The sequence below is a fragment of the Toxotes jaculatrix genome, chromosome 12 (genome assembly GCF_017976425.1).
Source record: "Toxotes jaculatrix isolate fToxJac2 chromosome 12, fToxJac2.pri, whole genome shotgun sequence".
Classification (NCBI taxonomy): domain Eukaryota; kingdom Metazoa; phylum Chordata; class Actinopteri; family Toxotidae; genus Toxotes; species Toxotes jaculatrix.
This window is the reverse complement of record NC_054405.1, coordinates 447,695-468,018: the sequence shown is the minus strand read 5'-3', so window position 1 is coordinate 468,018 and position 20,324 is coordinate 447,695. Positions and strand designations below refer to the sequence as shown.

Here is a 20,324-nt window from a genome sequence, read left to right as displayed (position 1 = left end):
CCTTGTCTTTTGATGATGGTCACTAAGCTCCAAATCTTGTAGCTGTTCAGAATTCAGCCTCAGTCAGTGTGAGAGAGCTGATATGTTTAAAGCTTCATAGACTGAAAAGGTTCTGGGAAGTTCTCTTGAAAAATGGATCCTAAATTTAACTTTGAGGAATTTAATTGTGTGCCTGCTCCAAATGCTATGCTAGGTCTATGTGGAGCAGCTTGTGTGATACATTATGTTTCTGTTTGTTTTCTATGAGACTGTGAATATTATTAGCTGACTGGATGAATAGAACACAAGAGAGATTTGTTTGTGCAGATAGATGAGACCTTAATGTGTCGACTAACCCTTATTTTAAGATGCACACACACACTTTGTTCTGCAAGTAGTTATAGTTTGTTATGTCAGAGCAGCATCACACAGTGTGTGTGTCCGTGAGGTGTTTATGGAACTGACAAAATCATCTTGACATCTTGAAAAGAAGGATGAAGGAAAAGTTCTCACTGCAGCAGCTGTAGAATTTTATTATTATGACCACAATTACACCATAAGAGCCAGTTTGTCTCTGTCATTTCCAGGCTCTGTGTTTCCAGTTCACCATTCACCACACAATGATGTACTTTATTTCTTCATGATGACTCTTGAAAGTTTTTGAAAAGAGAGGAGAAAATTTCTTCTGTCATTTTTGCCTTTTTTTCTCACAAAACTCGTTTTAACGATTTTCATGATTCAAAGAAAAACACATTTTCTTGGTGGTCGGAGAAAATGAGGAACTGTTCCATCATTTATCCAGAAGTTTCTATAGTAATGTGATCATTATTCTGTGACTGTGACAGGAGGAGTTCAGTGAATTGATGTGACTCGTCTGTGCTCTTTCACTGCTCATTTTAATGAAGTATATATTCCCTCTCTGTATTATGATATTGGATTGTAACTAGTGCTGCACGATTTGATGAAAATGTGCGATTGCGATTATTGTGGACAATATTGCGATTTGCGATTACGATACTATAAATTAATGGTGTCATGAGTCCACTTGCTTGAATATCAAGGACAACACAGAATAATGAGAAACAAAAAAAATAAAAAACCTGAAGATTACAGACTGTTCCAAATAACTTAATATCAAAAATTAAAAAATAAATAAATATTTTCAAAATGTATCCGTGATTATACGTTGTGGTTCTTTCAGGCGGTTTTCAGTTTTATCTTTCACGTTACTTGGTTGGGCTTTTATTTGCATGCGCTCGTCGAATTTTTCTCTGTGTTGTCTCATATGTTGATAGAGATTGGTCGTATTACCTCAGGACGTAGCGACTTTAGCTTTGCAGGTTTTACACTGCACGTCTTGCAGGGTCGCCTAATACTATTAATATCATTCCTGGACAACTGGGTAAGCAAATCGAGCGCACCGTCACTACAACTTGCCCCGTGCGCAGATTATTGCAGGTTGTAGAAACGGTGCGCTCGATTTGCTTACCTAGTTGTCCAGGAATGATACTAATAGTATTAGTATTTCGCGCGCATATTATACCTATTTCGTGGCCTCGAATTAGTATTTCGTGCGAACGAATCAGTTTCCATGTCGGTCACTACTGTTTGCTGAAAGCCGCGTAGTCACGTGACCACACCTGCGGCTGCCCACAGCGTGTGGATGTGGCGTCAATTAATCCACATTGGTTTACATTTAATCGCAAATCGCAGTCTTTTATGCGGTTACGTAACCGCACAGCGTGATATCGCGATTGCGATTAGATTAATCGTGCAGCACTAATTGTAACTCAGCTTTACCACAACACTGTCATTGTACACCTGTATGTTTTGTTCACCGTGTTGATCCATCTGTCTTCCTGTATTCATTCTCTCACTCCCTCGCTCACTACAACCACATACACTAAATACACTAAACTGTAGTAAACTGTGGAAAAGCAAATCCATTATGTGTGAAACATAATGTGGCTGGATGATGTTCAGAGGAAACAGATTTTCTGAATGAATGAGGTAAAGAAGTTTATTAACAGCAGTGGAGGTGGGAGACTGGGGTTTGTATCCAGAGTCCACTCTGTGGTTAGGTTTGGTATTTACAGCTATTTAACAATACACACAAGCTAACTTGCATACGGCCTAATACAAATGTCACACACACACATTTCATCAGAGAGACCAGCTCTCAGAAATAAGTCCAGCAGTGGAGACAGTCCAACAGGCTCCACATGTTTCTGCACTACTCTACTACTGTGCTGAGAGGAGACTGTACTGAAGCTGTCAGCTGTACCATCAGCCTCTGAGGCTGCTCTGCTCTCTGTGTCACACACTGCTACTGTACATGAAGACTGCTGTCAGCTCGGCTCAGCTCCACTCATCACTAACTTCATTTAGAGCAAACAGAGCTCTGCTGTAACAGGAAGCAGCAGAAAGTCAGAGGCTTCGCCGTGAGGAGCGCAGACCTCTCTGTCATGTCAGGTGTTTTCAGGAAGGGACGTCACTTCACTGACCTTCACAACTCGAGTCAGCATCAGACGGACACACGCACAATAAACATCCACGGTAGCTGGAATTTCCCTCTCAGCTCCGGTGTTTCCTAGTGGAAAACGCCAGGACATGAAATGAAAAGAGTGAAACGATCCTTTGCCTTGAAATCCAAAGAGGAAAGCGACGGCGGGGATCCACACGGTGTGTATCCAGAAGTAAAGCATGGTGTCCTTTAATCAGCTGCAAAAGCTCCGCGCTCTTCCCGACGAAGCTCCGTGTCCAGCGGTTCATTTCCAGAAGAGAAAGCGCTGCAGATGAAGCCGAGCGGAGGAAGAAATCCCAGTGTGAACGCTGCTGATGAACACAAGAGCTGGAGACTCTGTCTCTGCTTCTTCTGCTGCTTTCACACGGACATTAGCGACCCCTACCGGAACTGTTATCCAGAGAGGAAGAGTCTGTCTGTGTGAGTCCTCTGTCTCTTAGCTAGCAGTTTGTCTCTGTGTTATTCTGTCTCTGCACCGTTAAACATTCATACTCAGGTGGACAGTCACAGTGGACACTGTCTAATGTCCATATTAAATTATCCCATATTAAAGCTGTGTGATGTTCACTGACACTGACCATGTGTAGTTTAAATACATGTGTGCAAGTTTATTTTCCTTAAGACAGAAGATGAGCTGATTAATGCAGGAAACAACATGAGTCAGACTCAAGTATCTGTCTTTATAATTCTAAAAACATGAAAAATAGCATATTTTCCACTTTTGATATATGATGGTATTATAAAAATATATCTGTCTTTTCAGTCTAAAATCCTTCTAGTGTATCTACAGGAGCTGATTAGTCCCATATATACAGTGGTGTTCCAGTATATGTCAGAGGTCAAAGTGAAGACAGTCTAGTTGGTCTCATTGGATAAAGCCAGTTATCTGTGTGCAAACAAGCGTGACAGCAGATTTATTCCACTTAGTTCTGTCAGAGCCACTGAAGCTGTTTCTTTACTTTTTATTCTTCCCTCCAGCTGCAGTGAGAACATCTACAGAAGAAACATTATTATTATTATTTACTGTCCAACACAGTAAAGTGTAAATGATGGACATTTACTCAACACAACTTTTTATTTCCACTGTCACAGGATAGAAGGAACAAAGAACCTCATAGATACAAAAGTGCACGTTTGTCCACCTGCTGTTTCCATAATGATGGGAAATATAGTTTGGTGTCAGAGTCAGAGAAGTACGGAGTCCCTAAAGGGACATGGGAAAAAAAGAAAATGAAACGTTTCACACCAGAAAGTATCTTGTTTGCACCAGAAAGTATTGCATGTGCGCATGGTGTCTGGGAGATCATCCACTGCATTTTGGTTTGTGTTTCTGTGTGAAAATGACAGTACAAGAGTTAGTTCCGCTATATTTTAACCTGGGACTTTATAATGACATTGCTGCTTTACTTGCAAGTCGTCACAGTCATATTGTGTCTGAAAGATATTTAAAACGAATTTTGAAGTCTTGTAGTCTGTTTCAGTGCAAGGGATACATCACTTTGGATCACGTGGTTAATTTCATTCATGAACAGTTACAAACATCTGGCCAACTCTGTGGGTAGAGGTGGATGTACACAAAATGCAAGAATAATGGATTACATGTCAAGAAAGAAAGAGTTGAACTTATTTTTATTTTAAAATCTGTAATACATGTTAGTCCCGATCCCACTTGACACCCACCCCCCGCCCCCTCCAGACTTCATCATATTCAGTATGTACAGAATGTATTGATAACAGAAATATGGCAGAAGATAAGTTGTCTTCATTGGCCTCTCATCTGTAGGCTCAAAGTCTGATGATGCATCAGAGAGAAGGATTAAGTCTTTAACCTTGGAGGTTGTGCTGGCTCACTGTGACTTCAGGGGATACTGCATTGTGACTGTAATCACGAATATTAAACTCAAAGTCTTCCACTGGTCCTTTGGATGAATATCCATTTAGAAAAAACAAGCCCTTGCCCGTCTTCAGCAGTTCACCCATAGTTACTGATTTCTGGACTGACAGGTGCCGTGTTCCACCTCCATTTCTTCTTTTGATCTGGTGATAAGTGCCGTTATCAAAGTGGAGCCATCCCATTTCAACCTGCCGGGTGGCTTTGACTGCACGTTTATTGCCAACAATACCAGAGCCCTGTGTGTCTCTGTTGGCAGGAGTTTTCCATTGTTCCCTGAGCCTGTCTCTAACTCTCTGCATGAGAGCAGACTTCACTGTCTCCACTCCTCCTGACTTTTCATTTGTCACAGTTCTTTGACGACAAAATGCTCTGACTGCAACTCTGTCCCCATATCGTCTGATATACTGTCCTAACTCCTCATCTGTCATAACACCTATAACGTTGATGTCACACCTATCACTAGAAACGTTTCTTTTTTTTCCCCCATGTCACTTTAGGGGCTCTGTAGAGAAGTGAGACAGTTGATTCTCAGGAAATGTAAATGATTTCTGTAATCACAGTGAAAGCTTTCATACATTATTACTGTCCACATGATACCAGATGTGTGTGTGTGTGTGTTGTGACACAGTTATCTTTATATTTTTAGGTTTCTTCAAAGTCTAGAAACATGACTAAACACGCCACTCTGTAGTGTACACCAGAGAGCTTCTGCAGAGCAACACTGCCGCTTTGTGGACAGACTGCAAAAGCTGACATGTAACTCCAAATCAACAAAGCCACCTCACAAGATGGAGAGTCTTCAACAGGATAGCACACAGGCATTCCTGACACATTGTGTTTTCTTCTACACACACATATCAGGGGAGAGCATGAACGCAGTCCCCCACTACCAGAAATTATGCAGTCAAGATTCCCACATTTGGGGAATTCACAGGGGTCAGCACAGCCGGAGTGCAATGGCTGAGCCTCGCCCTGGGTGAACCACCTTGTTGATCATGGTATCTCCCCTGCCAGGTAAGTATGAGCTGCAGTTGGAAGAGAGCGGGTGGTGGTCACCAGGCACAGCACTCTGGCTGACGGTGCCTACAATGCATAATCCCACATTTCAGTGCCTTGAGCATCAGCTCCCCTTTGTCTGTTACGTTTATGGCTGAAAAGACACAAACACTGCTGCAAATAGGCTGTGGCGTGCGGCAAACGCCTAGTCGAGCTGTCTCTTGGGAAAGAAAGCAAAGTCCCACGTGGTACACTTTTCTTGTCTCAAAGACGCCAGCATCCCCTCCAACGCCAGAGAGCTTCTGCAGGTCAACACTGCCGTTTTGTGGACAGACTGCAAAAGTTGACATATAACTCTAAATCAACAAAGCCACCTCACAAGATGGAGATGAACCACCCTAGTTTAGGGATGATGTTTTTTTGTTTATTCTGAATCAAAAATGGAGATAAAAGGCTTATAGCACCTAGTATTCCCAGGTGGTGTCCCATCCAAGTTCTAACCAGGCCCTACTCTACTTATCTTCAGAGATCAGGCGAGATCGGGCGTGCCCAGGGTGGTATGGCTGTAAGCAACACCAATCCATATAAAAAGTCTCTTTATACATGCTAAAACGCCACTAACCAATCCAATGTTTAATAAGGACAATAATCATCTGGATTTCTCTGCAACTCCAAGCACCAGAAGCAATCAATAATCACCTTATCCACCTGACGAGAATTCTCTGACTATCCATCATCTGATAAAGGCTGTTACTGAGTCTGATCACTTATAGATCCATTCCTGTCCAACATTGAGTAAGATGTAAGATGTAAGATGGAAATATTTAAAACAGCTACTTTTTGTGTGTGTGCCCAAACACTTTTGGGCTGAACATCATGATCTTGTGTGCTTAAATATCACATCAAGTTAACAAACAAATCATCTGAACAAAACATTTCACTAAATGAACTAAACACTGACATGAACTACTAACATGTACTGACTTACTGAAAACCTTGGAGCTGATCTGGACTTTCCTGTGGTTTCCTCTTGTCCTTGTAACAGCAGTAGCTCCTCCCTTCCTTGTCAATAATTGTGCAGAAATATCTGAGTGCTTCTTTCTTCCTAAATCATGAGCAAGTCCTGTCCAGTCCAACTGTTTCTGCTCCTGTTTGACTTCTGAACTTGTCTCTGGCTGTGTCCCCACTTACTGCAGCCTGTGACATCAGGCTGTAGAATGTTGATACATCAAAGGACAAACACACACACACTCACACACTCACACATACTGGTACTTATATCTTTGTGAGGACACTCTCTGGCATAATGCATTCCCTCGCCCTAACCTCTCTCTCTCTTAGCATCTCAGACGTATGTCAGTACCTGTGCCTCTGTCAAAGACCTGTACACACATAAAGTCATGTATTCATGTAGTCATCTGTGAATGTGTGTTTGATGAGTGCAAAGTGAAAATGCAGCATGAACCTTGTTTTTGTAAAAGCTTCTTCTCTTGTTTCCTTTGCTTCTTACAACTGTATATTTTTCAAGCATCATCTGTCATATTGAAGAAATAAGTTCATTCAGTAGCATTATTTCTTTTTTTATTGTCATCATGTACAGTGGACTGGTAACCTCGCTCACAGCTGCTTCTTAGTTACACAGTTTACATTTCCTGATTTGAGAGGAATACACTGTGGAGGGTGTGTGGAGGAAAAACAAAGCAGTAGCTCCGTCAGAGAGGATCAATGAATGAGGCCAACTGATTCTTTGTATAATAACCATCTGTGGTTATACACCTGAGAGCAGAATGATAAATGAATGACATCTACTTTGCACCTATGTTGCTGGGACAAAAGATGATGAAAGAATGATGAAGAATTATACCATGATCAGAATTATCTTCTTTCTGGTGAAGAATAGATTGAATATGGAGGCTCCATTGGACATAATAGCTGTTTATCAAAGGGTTGCTGGTGTCAATATTATGTGTTGATTTTTTTAACATTGGTTTAATAAGAATCTCTCTGCAACGTGAAACCAATTTTGTGGGAAGGCTGAGTTACCTTGAAGCATTTCACCACCTGACAGCAGCAAAGCTGGAGCCTTTTTTCATCTGTCTGATGATTTAACAAACTGACTATCTATGGTTTTTTGAGTCTCATATTGAAGGGTCACTGCCCTCCAGAATGACCTTTGACCCCATTATAAACTACTAGTGGATTCAAAGCATCTTCAGCAAGCAGCTGAACTCCTCCTCTGCCTCTCTTTCTTCCCTCTGAGCTCCTCAGGCTGCTGAGCTGTAGGACTCTTCAGACTAACTGCTACAGACGGCTCCACTATGGCTCTGATTTGTCTGCTAAACAAAGCTGTTTGACAGTTGATTTAAACACCATGTACAGTTCAGCAGCTCTGAGGAGAAGAAGTGAATCAGTGTCTCAGTGTCCAGGTAAATGGGAGCTTCACCTTTTTGTCTCTGTGTCTTCTGTGAGCCAGTGGAGGAGTTTCTGTGGATGAAGATACTGAATGTTAGTTGGAACATCTGCACAGATTATAGTACAATGTGACTCACAGAGAAATACATCAGATCAATGAAGCAGATGCATCATGAAGCAATAAAACTGTCAATTGTATCAATGTCAGTGTTTCAGTATATAGAGTTTTTCTTGTCAGGTTGTGAATTATTTTCAGTGTTGAAAAGTTAAAATGCTTTCAACAATAGTTGCAATTGCAGCTTTGAACTGATGATCCATCACCTCAGAGGATGTTTTTTTTTCTGATTTGTTGTTGTTGTTCCAGATGGTTGAACACTGACACCAACAGTCCCTACAAAGATCCTATTATTCTGTGTTGACTGGCTGTGGATCATCTTTCTTCCTCCTTTAACTCTTCTATGAAGAGACATTGCAGCTGGTGTCTCTGTTCACAGCAGAGTGAACTCCTGTAAAGGAGAATAAGTGAAGTGGAAAGAGAGGATGGAGACTCACTTCTCTCTCTGCCAGGATATTTAGGATTGTTTCCATTAATGATGAGATCCAGTTCTCTCTGTGGAGTAAAGGCCCAGTGACAGAGACCAACACACTTTAAACTGGATCTGAACCAGAAAGTGATGCTCTGCTCTACAGTCACTTGGCTCTCAGTCAGAGGCAACGTGTTATTAAAACCAGGTAAATGAGGGAAACTTTCACGGGTTTTACATGATGAAACAATGGAAACCACTGGGATGGAGTCACCAGAAATAGACGGAGGAGCTCTTTATTCAGGACAGAGACAAACAGCAGAGGAAAGTAGAGCTCCAAGAGTCATTAGCATCAGAGAACAAGTATCACAGAGTGTCTGCAACTTTACTGTGAATCATCCACTGCTGGAGGTCACAGCTCAGAGTGGAGAGAGAGCTGTGTAATGTGCTGTCAGATTCAGAGCTTAAATCAATACACATCTTTTCTCAACTGTATCCTGATACTGGATGGATGGAAAGTTTGCACGTTCAGACTTTCTACTTGTTTTGTAACTGACAAGAGTCTGTGGAAAATCATGATGCAAAGAGGAAGAAGCATAATAACTCTACAAACCCTCTGATCATCCCAACAGCAAATTCACTGATGGACCAGGATTCACACATTTACAGTGTGAACCATGTGTGAATGCATTACACCATCACACTGAAGCTCCACTCTGGCAGGTGAAAAGTAGCAGCTGAACTGCAGCATGTGGACAGAAGGAGGAATATATCTGTCTACACCCTGCAACAGTAGAGTCAGTGGAGACGAGGCTGCAGTGCAGGAGAACTGGACTTGGGATCTGGGAAAAAAGGGTAGGATGGAAATAAGAGATGATAGAGAGATGATTGTGATTTCATCAATTTGAAGTAACACTGAAAAAATGGAACCATATGAGAAAAATAAAGAGTGTAAACAGTGATAATTGTTTTGTATTGTAGAGAGAACAGCAGTCGTCTCTGCCTCTTTTTTAAAACTAATTGTCTTCATCCTGTGTTGCAAATAATAATATGTGTGAACTTCATTATAGAGGCTAATGGGCTCATTATTGGCTAATTGCAGCAGGTTACTGCCATCAGCCTGGAGGACACTTTATGCTACTTCCAACAGGATTTCAGCAGATATATTAACATGAATGTTGTACACACCGCATCTATCTGTTAGTAGCTGTGTACAGTTCAGCTGCTGCTGTCCTTGGTGCTGAATTCACCAACCCAGCTGAATGGTCCTGAGTGAACAGTGAACACATGAATATCTCTTTGACCAAAAGCAGCTTCAGTTCCTGCAGACAGTCCCTATGAGGAGTAGTAGTTAGTTGAGTGGAGAAGCACTTTTATTTGTGGAGCATCTATCAAATCAGTCCAGAGTGAGTCCTCAGGGTCTAAAAGATCTCACAGCTTCTTCTCTCAGTCAACACAGCCTCAGATTCACCAACATTAGTGTGACACACTGACATCCAAAGGTTTGCTGGAGGACAGAAACACTGTGGGCTGGAAATGAATTATGAAACAAGGCTCTTAGTGAAGTTCTTTGTTCTTTCTATCCTGTGACAGTGGAAATAAAAAGTTGTGTTGAGTAAATGTCCATCATTTACACTTTACTGTGTTGGACAGTAAATAATAATAATAATGTTTCTTCTGTAGATGTTCTCACTGCAGCTGGAGGGAAGAATAAAAAGTAAAGAAACAGCTTCAGTGGCTCTGACAGAACTAAGTGGAATAAATCTGCTGTCACGCTTGTTTGCACACAGATAACTGGCTTTATCCAATGAGACCAACTAGACTGTCTTCACTTTGACCTCTGACATATACTGGAACACCACTGTATATATGGGACTAATCAGCTCCTGTAGATACACTAGAAGGATTTTAGACTGAAAAGACAGATATATTTCTATAATACCATCATATATCAAAAGTGGAAAATATGCACTAATGTTATTAACAGAAAAAAAATATTTTTTTCTTAATGTGCCAATTTTCCATATGAGCTGTCGTCTTCACCTTTTGTCCTCAGCTCATGTTTTTAGAATTATAAAGGCAGATACTTGAGTCTGACTCATGTTGTTTCCTGCATTAATCAGCTCATCTTCTGTCTTAAGGAAAATAAACTTGCACACATGTATTTAAACTACACATGGTCAGTGTCAGTGAACATCACACAGCTAAAGAATTTTTTTCCCCCCTCTGGACATTAGACAGTGTCCACTGTGACTGTCCACCTGAGTATGAATGTTTAACGGTGCAGAGACAGAATAACACAGAGACAAACTGCTGGCTAAGATCCCATCAGAGACCAGTAAACAGTTTGTGTTGCTTCCTCCTCCCATTCCCCTCCTCTTCACTGGCTTCACTTCACTCCATGTGACAAATCATGGTTATGGAGCTGAATGAAATGAGTTGGACTTGTCCACATTAGTCCTGCTGTCAGTCCTGAACCATGAAACGCTGCTTTAGTAGCAACATACTGAGCACACACACACAGAGACAGAGACAGAGGACTCACACACAGACACAGTCTCTTCCTCTCTGGATAACAGTTCCGGTAGGGGTCGCTAATGTCCGTGTGAAAGCAGCAGAAGAAGCAGAGACAGAGTCTCCAGCTCTTGTGTTCATCAGCAGCGTTCACACTGGGATTTCTTCCTCCGCTCGGCTTCATCTGCAGCGCTTTCTCTTCTGGAAATGAACCGCTGGACACGGAGCTTCGTCGGGAAGAGCGCGGAGCTTTTGCAGCTGATTAAAGGACACCATGCTTTACTTCTGGATACACACCGTGTGGATCCCCGCCGTCGCTTTCCTCTTTGGATTTCAAGGCAAAGGATCGTTTCACTCTTTTTCTTCCTGAAAACACCTGACATGACAGAGAGGTCTGCGCTCCTCACGGCGAAGCCTCTGACTTTCTGCTGCTTCCTGTTACAGCAGAGCTCTGTTTGCTCTAAATGAAATTAGTGATGAGTGGAGCTGAGCCGAGCTGACAGCAGTCTTCATGTACAGTAGCAGTGTGTGACACAGAGAGCAGAGCAGCCTCAGAGGCTGATGGTACAGCTGACAGCTTCAGTACAGTCTCCTCTCAGCACAGTAGTAGAGTAGTGCAGAAACATGTGGAGCCTGTTGGACTGTCTCCACTGCTGGACTTATTTCTGAGAGCTGGTCTCTCTGATGAAATGTGTGTGTGTGACATTTGTATTAGGCCGTATGCAAGTTAGCTTGTGTGTATTGTTAAATAGCTGTAAATACCAAACCTAACCACAGAGTGGACTCTGGATACAAACCCCAGTCTCCCACCTCCACTGCTGTTAATAAACTTCATTACCTCATTCATTCAGAAAATCTGTTTCCTCTGAACATCATCCAGCCACATTATGTTTCACACATAATGGATTTGCTTTTCCACACTTTAATACAGTTTAGTGTATTTAGTGTATGTGGTTGTAGTGAGTGAGGGAGTGAGAGAATGAATACAGGAAGACAGATGGATCAACACGGTGAACAAAACATACAGGTGTACAATGACAGTGTTGTGGTAAAGCTGAGTTACAATCCAATATCATAATACAGAGAGGGAATATATACTTCATTAAAATGAGCAGTGAAAGAGCACAGACGAGTCACATCAATTCACTGAACTCCTCCTGTCACAGTCACAGAATAATGATCACATTACTATAGAAACTTCTGGATAAATGATGGAACAGTTTGTCACGACTTTGGGAGGCAAGGACTAGGACCCAAATGCAAGAACCCCACAGGTGTAGTTCAAACTAATAATATTTTATTCCAACAAAGTAACAAACAAAAGATCACCCATAAAGGGGAAAAAGGCACTAAACGTGATCACAAAATCACTCTTAAAGAGGAGAACAAGAAACAAAGTTACAAATTAATACAAAACCTGACTGGGGATACGATGACGAGAGGCAAGACGAGGAACGAGACGTGGCAAAGGCAAGAGACAGAAGCATGAGACAATACGTATGACAATGGCATGGGACAAAACATGAGACAAAAAACGAACTGACAACAGACAAAGGGAAATGCAGACTATATATACACAACAGGTAAGGGGAAACAGGTGAAACCAATTAGGGCGGGGCAGACAATCACAAAAGGAGGGAAACAAGACAAAGACAGGAAGTACAACAATACCAGATGCACAAGGGCAGTAATTTAAAAATAAAACAGGAACTATAAACAAAACTTAAACTAGAGTTCCAGAGTCCCAAAAAAGATCCAAAAACAGCCCCCTTAGGGGCTAGTCATGACACAGTTCATCATTTTCTTCGGCCACCAAGAAAATGTGTTTTTCTTCGAATCATGAAAATCTTTAAAACTTGTTTTGTGAGAAAAAAGGGAAAAATGACAGAAGAAATTTTCTCCTCTCTCTTCAGAGTCATCATGAAGAAATAAAGTACATCATTGTGTGGTGAATGGTGAACTGGAAACACAGAGCCTGGAAATGACAGAGTCAAACTGGCTCTTGTGGTGTAATTGTGCTCATAATAATAAAATTCTACAGCTGCTGCAGTGAGAACTTTTCCTTCATCCTTCTTTTCCATCAAGATGTCAAGATGATTTTGTCAGTTCCATAAACACCTCACGGACACACACACACACACACACACACACACACACACACACACCAGCAAATCAGGATCTGTATTGATCATTCTTCATTGTTTTACCTGATGCTGCTCTGACATAACAAACTATAACTACTTGCAGAACAAAGTGTGTGTGCATCTTAAAATAAGGGTTAGTCGACACATTAATGTCTCATCTATCTGCACAAACAAATCTCTCTTGTGTTCTATTCATCCAGTCAGCTAATAATATTCACAGTTTCATAGAAAACAAACAGAAACATAATGTATCACACAGGCTGCTCCACATAGACCTAGCATAGCATTTGGAGCAAGCACACAATTAAATTCCTCAAAGTTAAATTTTGTGTAGAAACACAAAGAGGAGAATTTTGGACTAAAAATACCTGGAAGATAGAAACTTGATCCACTGTGAGGCTGTAATGGAAATGCATGCCATCACAGCTTATGTGCTAATGGAAAAAGCCCATAATATGCTACTTTTCAGGGCACCTCTGTAACAACCTTAAGCTTCTGAACATCTACCACAACATCCCTAATTCAGTTTCCACTGGAAACATTGATGCCTCTGCCTCCACCTGATTTCCTGTCATCTCTCTACTGTCCATAATAAAGGCATAAAAAACCCAAATCACTTAAAGATATACTCACATTCCCATTTCCACATTCAAAGCACTGGTGTTTGATCTAATTCTTCCTGCTGTCCATACTGGCTGCCAGGAGATCCCTTCTTTAAACAATTTCTGTGGAAATGATAGGCCACAAAATCCACAGTCCTGTTTCTGTGCAAATAGTAATTCCAAAATTCATCAGCATTGTTAAACAGAATCAAGTGGGTATCTTCAAATGTTTGTCTTTTAGTGCAGAATTTCCTCTCTGTGTTTCCATCTCTCCACCACAGCTTTGCAAGGAAACATTAGGTGTAGAAACACAAAGAGGAGAATTTTGGACTAAAAATACCTGGAAGATAGAAACTTGATCTACTCAGACTGTTGAAGCCTCATGTTTGCTTCTTTTCAACTCTGGAAGTCAACTTTTCCACAGGACAGGGACTGTGGATTTTATGCTCCATCATTTCCATTAGAATTTCTTTAGAAAGGATCTTGTTGCAGACAGTACAGACTTCCTAGAAATCCTTTCCTTTAACACAAACTACAGTGCATCACACCAAAACAAAGTTAAGAAGTTGAGCAACCATGAGAATATCTCACAGTCATGATCAGCAAAAAAGAATGATAAGCACACAATCAAACCACTGGGCTTATGGGTATGATTACTTGTCGTCCCAAATTCACAAACATATCATTTGGACAAAACATTTCAAAACATTAACTTCTAATCTAAACGCTGACATGAACTACTAACATGTACTGACTTACTGAAAACCTTGGAGGTGATCTGGACTTTCCTGTACTTTCCTCTTGTCCTTGTAACAGCAGTAGCTCCTCCCTTCCTTGTCAATAATTGTGCAGAAATATCTGAGTGCTTCTTTCTTCCTAAATCATGAGCAAGTCCCGTCCAGTCCAACTGTTTCTGCTCCTGTTTGACTTCTGAACTTGTCTCTGGCTGTGTGTCCACTTACTGCAGCCTGTGACATCAGGCTGTAGAATGTTGATACATCAAAGGCATAAAAGGACAAACACACACACACACACACACACACATACTGGTACTTATGTCTTTGTGAGGACACTTGCCGACATAATGCATTCCCTTGCCCTTACCCTAACTCTAACCAAAACCCAATTCTAACCCTGAAACCAAGTCTTAACCCTCAAACAGCAACATGAACACAGATGGAAACACTGCAGAGCTGCTTTGGATGGTTTAACAGGTAGAGATCATCAGATAATGGAATGACCTGATACCTTCATCTGTATCCATAAACACAGGGAGGAAATCTCCCAAACACAAACTTAACCACAATGTGATTCACAGTTAACAAACACACTTGCATGTAAACTCTCACACCAGCATAAAAATAAGTCATTGTTTTAGGATGTGAAGAAGAAGATCCAGGATGAAGGAGATCAGGAGACAGGAGCCCCACAACAGAAGAGAGAGAAATAAAAGAAATACAATGAAAACACAAACTTACAAACAGATGAAGAATCACCTTAAAGTCATTGTAGTAAACAAAGAAAGTTTTGTTTCTGGACCCAGACTGAGAAAATACCAGTAACTGAAAATAATGATGAAATAATGTTGGAGGAAAAAATGCTTCCTCCTTCCATCCAGCCTGGTTATTTTACAGCTTCTACTCCCAGAACATGATGATATAGTGTCAGCTTTAACTTTCACCATCAGCTTCCTACTTGATTCAGGTGACAGGTGTAACTGTTATCTCAGTGTGATGCAGAGAAGAGACCAACATACAGCAGGACTCTGTGGATTTAAGGTCTAACAGCACAAGAGAAGTTGAACGAGATCTAAAAGAAACATGAGTCCAAATGATTCTCTGTGCAGCAGCTGATCTGTTGCAGAAACAACAACTAAAACTGTCTGTGGCAATGGAGAGATAGTGAATATCACTCCTCACTTTCAATAAAGAGGTGAAGACAGAAAATAATGTTTACTGCAAAGTCACAGGAAAACCAGAGTGTGAGGAAAGAGCACATTACTGTATTGATGAAAAAACAAAGATCTGATGGACAAAAACTCTTCTCAAAGTTGGAATGTAGGTGGTGCAAAGCACAGAGAGCAGAGAGAGATGAAGAACCCTCTGAAACCAGTCCTGGAGTCCTTGAAGGAGGACTTATTATGGACTGACAGGAGACAGAAAGACACTTTACACTCATTTCTACCAGCAGTCAGCAGACAAACACTCATGAGAGCACCTTTACACCTCACTGTGACAAAAGAGACACAGCCCAGTTCAGCCTCTGCACAGCTCTGAAGGACAAACACTGCTGTGACTGTATTTAAGAGGCAACATACTGTGATTCACATTAACAACTGACAATCATATCACTAATAAAACATTAAATTCAACAGCTAATTAAAAAGCCAACAGGAGAACACTGTTTCTTTTACAGGCTGTTGGTATAAGATTTGAAGGAGAACAATGATTGAGACCTTAAGTGAGATTAGTTTCATCGTGAGCTCATTATCAAGTCTATCAAGGATGAAGCAGCATTTTGTATTTTTAGCTAAGAAGTTTTTGGCCACAATCCCAGTTGTCATTTAAAGCACAGACTCATCACTCTGCCTCCACAAAGGCTCTAATCTAGTCACACACTGCTTCACAGTCAAAGAGAGAGAAACAAATAAATGAAACAATAAGAACAGCAGATAAAATACAAGAGAGGAGCAGATATAGAACACAAGTGTAAACAGAAAATACTACGTTACCTAAAAACCTGTGTGAACAGATGGATTTGTATCTGCTTTGTGAAAGAGTCCACAGAGTCCACACACCTCAGACTTACTGGGAGATTATTCCAAAGTTTAGAGGCTGCAAACTGGAAAGCACAATCTTCCTGAGTCTTAAAACATGTCCGAGGTACATTTAGAAAGTCCTGACCTAAGAGATCAGCTCATGGTGTGAGGGAGCAGAAGGTCCATGGTATACTGTGGAGCCTGGACATGTAACAGTCACTTCTGCACAATGAACTTCAGTGATGGTTTAGGAATTTAATTTTTTAAAGTCAGCACATTATACAGGGACAGTGATACACCTGGATGTGTTTCATCCAAAATAAAAATACTACCTTCTTCAACTAATACTGTATGTCAGCTTTCAGGGAGTCTGAAGACACCAACCACCAACAGTGTGAGCTGCACGCTGAATGTGATATTTCAGTGTTAGATAGAAATAGGATTTTCCATTGTGTTGGTTGTAGTCACATCAAGTCATGATATGAATGGTCACTAACACTCAAACTGTGCTGGAACAGTGAAAAAAGTGTTTTTCCACTTTACTGCACAGAAAATGAAGTTGTTGATCTGAGTGTGGCGAGTGAGGGAGATGAGAGATGATAATGGGGGTTGTAGCAGATAGCGGATGGTGTCGATCACTACAACACCCAACTAAGAGCAACCTACGAAGCCAGACAACACCACCTTGGGAATTTCGCCCAAGTTAATAGTTTTAGTCAACTGTACCAACTCCAAGGCACCGAGGTTCATTTTACAACAGGCAGAGACGTAGTTCCAGAGCAATAATCAATATACTTTATTTCAAAATAACTTCAGTATGTCTTTAAACATTATAAAACACCATTCACACACAGAGTATTAAAATACTATAAAACACCATTCACACACAGGGGACGTGAGGGGAAAGGGGGGAGACCCTATCAGGGGTGAGGCTTACCAGGGGGCCAGCTCCAGGAGAGGGGTGAGGGATCCCAAATAATATACAAAAATTATCACCCCAGCCACACATGACAGCCACACACACCCACACACACGTAGTGAAAGGAACCCAGGACCAGAGGAGGCACATGACACAGGAAAGAGGGGGAAACCACCACCCGGCACCACCACCACCACCACCACCACCACCACCACCACCTTCGGCTCTCAGCCACTGAACAGGGGACAAGGAAATAAAATTCGTGGGGTCACTCCCAACAGGAAAACAGATAACCAATATACAAATACTAACAAAAGAAAACAATAAATCAATGCTTACAAATTAATCAAAGCACATAAAATTCTTGTCACAAGCAAAAGAAACAGTCAAGAAACAAACAAAAAACAAAAAACAGGGTGTCTGCAGGTTTGAACAAGTGAAATTTTAGACTTTTTTAGACCTTTTTTAGACCATCGTGGGTGAAATTTAAGACCTTCACGGAGTATTAAAAAAAAAAAAAAAAAAAAGAACAAGCCCAGATTGCAGTCAATTGACATTTATTGTAAATGAAACGAATATATATACAGCCATAATTTTCATCATTTACATCAGATTATGGAGGATGAGGGCCAATTTCAAAATCCCATATTGAACTGAGGGCCACTAACGAGGCAAAAGCAGAAAGAAAAGATTCCAAAAAGATTACAAAGAAGATTAATTACATATTTCGGAGCGCTGCACTTTTGATTGCAATTTGGTCCTCAAGAGCCTTAATCTGGGCATATCCGGCGTAAATGGATACATGTAATATAAAAACACTTACTTTGACCTCCTTCAGCAAGTCGTTTGCTGTAGCATGGCCCAGGAACTGAGAGCCTAGGTAACGGGACTGTACCTGGCCGCCATCCCAGTACCTCACGTGAAGGTCCAGTTGTTTTTTTTTCGATGCGCGGTTCAGACTTTCGTCGAACATTAAAATGAAAGGGCCGGTCACCTTTGAGATGAGCTCTTTTTTGACGAACTCCGCGATTCCCCATTTGATGATATAGGCGATTTTATCCTTCCCGCATTGGAAATTTCTGGCAATGTCCGAGTCAGGAAACATGAGGCGAAACAACTCACCGACGTCGGTGTTCGCTCTATACGATTGGTGTTTGGCCACAGTGTTTAGCGCCCACAACACTTCTGCTTTCGTTGTTTCAGAAGACACCATTGAGTCACGAACATCTCTTTGCGTGCTGCTTGAAGTTGTTGCCACAGCCGTGGCAAAGAATCGGGTGATTCCATGAGAACGGCGCGCAGCATTAGCTGCTTCTTGGTGCTTGCTAGCCTTCATATGGGACTCGAGAGCCCTAAAGCCCAGGGTCCCGAGTTTTAGCGTTCTTTTGCATAAGGTGCAATATGCCTCACTGTCGTCCTCTGGAACACGTTTTAGCCAGTCAGAAAACTCTTCCTTTACAAGCCAGGTGTCATTAAATTTACACTTTCCCATATTTGTGTGATTTCTCCAATCCCGCCTTTCTCGCACTCTACACAGCCCGCGAAGAACAATTCTTGATCATCCTGTGACGACAGTACATTTCCGTTTCACGTAGTCTGTAATTTGTAGTTTTTATCGTGCGTTCCGCCAACATCAACATGTACTCAGGACTACACAGACCATAACCGCCACCATTAGAGAAAAAAAAGAACGGCGTGGTAATGTACGTAAAATAATACTTTTTTAAAACATTAATCCTGTATCGATATTTCGCATTGAAACGTTTGGTCTTAAATTACTCAAACTCAATTTTAGACTTTGAGTGCAAAATAGCCTGTATTTTAGACTTTTTTAGGCCTAAAATTTAAAATGTCTAATTTTAGACTTTTTAAGACTTTTTAAGACCCCGCGGACACCCTGAAAAAAAATCCAACTGAATATCAGAGCTAATTGAATCACAGAACGTCAAAAAATAAGCAAGAAAAGAAAAAAAAAGAAAAAAAAACACCAGCACAGGACCTAGTTAAACACAACATTTAATAAACCAAATAACCTAACCTAATAGAAATAAAGTTATTTAAAAAATTAATAATAATCAAAATAATAACCCAAAACCCATTCTAACTAAACGCAACAAAGGAAATGGGAGCATTAAATAAAGAGCAACCCCACCGTGCATTCAATCAATTTTTAAAAGTCCAGGCCCAAGGCAAACGAAACTGCCCATTCAATACTCGCGTAGTTAGGGGGTGATTGCGTTGTCCACCTGCGCAGCCCGACAGCAGCAACACCGGAGCGCCCGAGCGACCGGCAGAACCGCAGCGGAGAACCGCGGCAGAAACACCCCGGAAAGGTAGAACAAGGCAAAGCAGGCAAAGCAGCTGTATTTCTTTTCCGTGCAGGACAAAGCAGCTGGCAAATAATTCTCGATCAGGCTACGTGTGATCACCTGAGGGAGAGAGAAGCTGAGCGTGTCCACTCAGCAACAGTGGAGGATAGCAGCAACCTGCGGCTAATTTGCAGCACTGGGAATGAACCCACGAGCCGCGCATGTCGGTGGACGATCGGCAGTTCGGCGTCTGTGCCAGCGACGACAAGACGGAGGGAAGCGGGCGATCAGGAAGTGAGCCTCTGAGCCAGGAGCAAGAGAGGGTCAAGATGGCGACAGCACACTTTTATAGAGTGCCCTCATGTGGTGATAGGCTAACGAGGACCGAGGCAAGTACTGAGAGTTGGCAATGGCCGCCTGTGTTACCAAGCCGGGTCACAGCAGCAGTGCAGCCATCCCCTACTACCCTGGAACATTGTGTTCCCAGAATGCAGGTTTACTTGTGGTTCCTAAAGTCTCCAATAGAGAGAATGGGAGGCAGAGCCCTCAGATATCAGGCTCCTCTACTGTGGAACCATCTACTAGTTTGGGTCTTGGAGGCAGACGCCCTCTCCATGTTTAAGAGGAGGCTTCAAACTTTCCCTTTTGATGAACCTTATAGTCAGAGCTGAGTAAGGCTTTCCTGAATGAGCCACTAGTTATGCTGCTATAGGTCTACACTGCTGGAAGACTTCCCATGATGCACTGAT

The 20,324-nt window shown here is 41.6% G+C and overlaps 1 non-coding gene and 1 pseudogene across 1 annotated transcript; both read right to left on the bottom strand.

Annotated features, from left to right (window-relative positions):
• Nucleotides 1–5,255: 5,255 nt before the first annotated feature.
• Nucleotides 5,256–5,419, bottom strand: LOC121191318. Its single transcript, XR_005895086.1, has one exon. It is a non-coding gene; the product is annotated as a U1 spliceosomal RNA (small nuclear RNA).
• Nucleotides 5,420–5,845: 426 nt separating this feature from the next.
• On the bottom strand, nt 5,846–5,964 carry LOC121191316 (annotated as a pseudogene).
• Between the last annotated feature and the right edge of the window lie 14,360 nt (nt 5,965–20,324).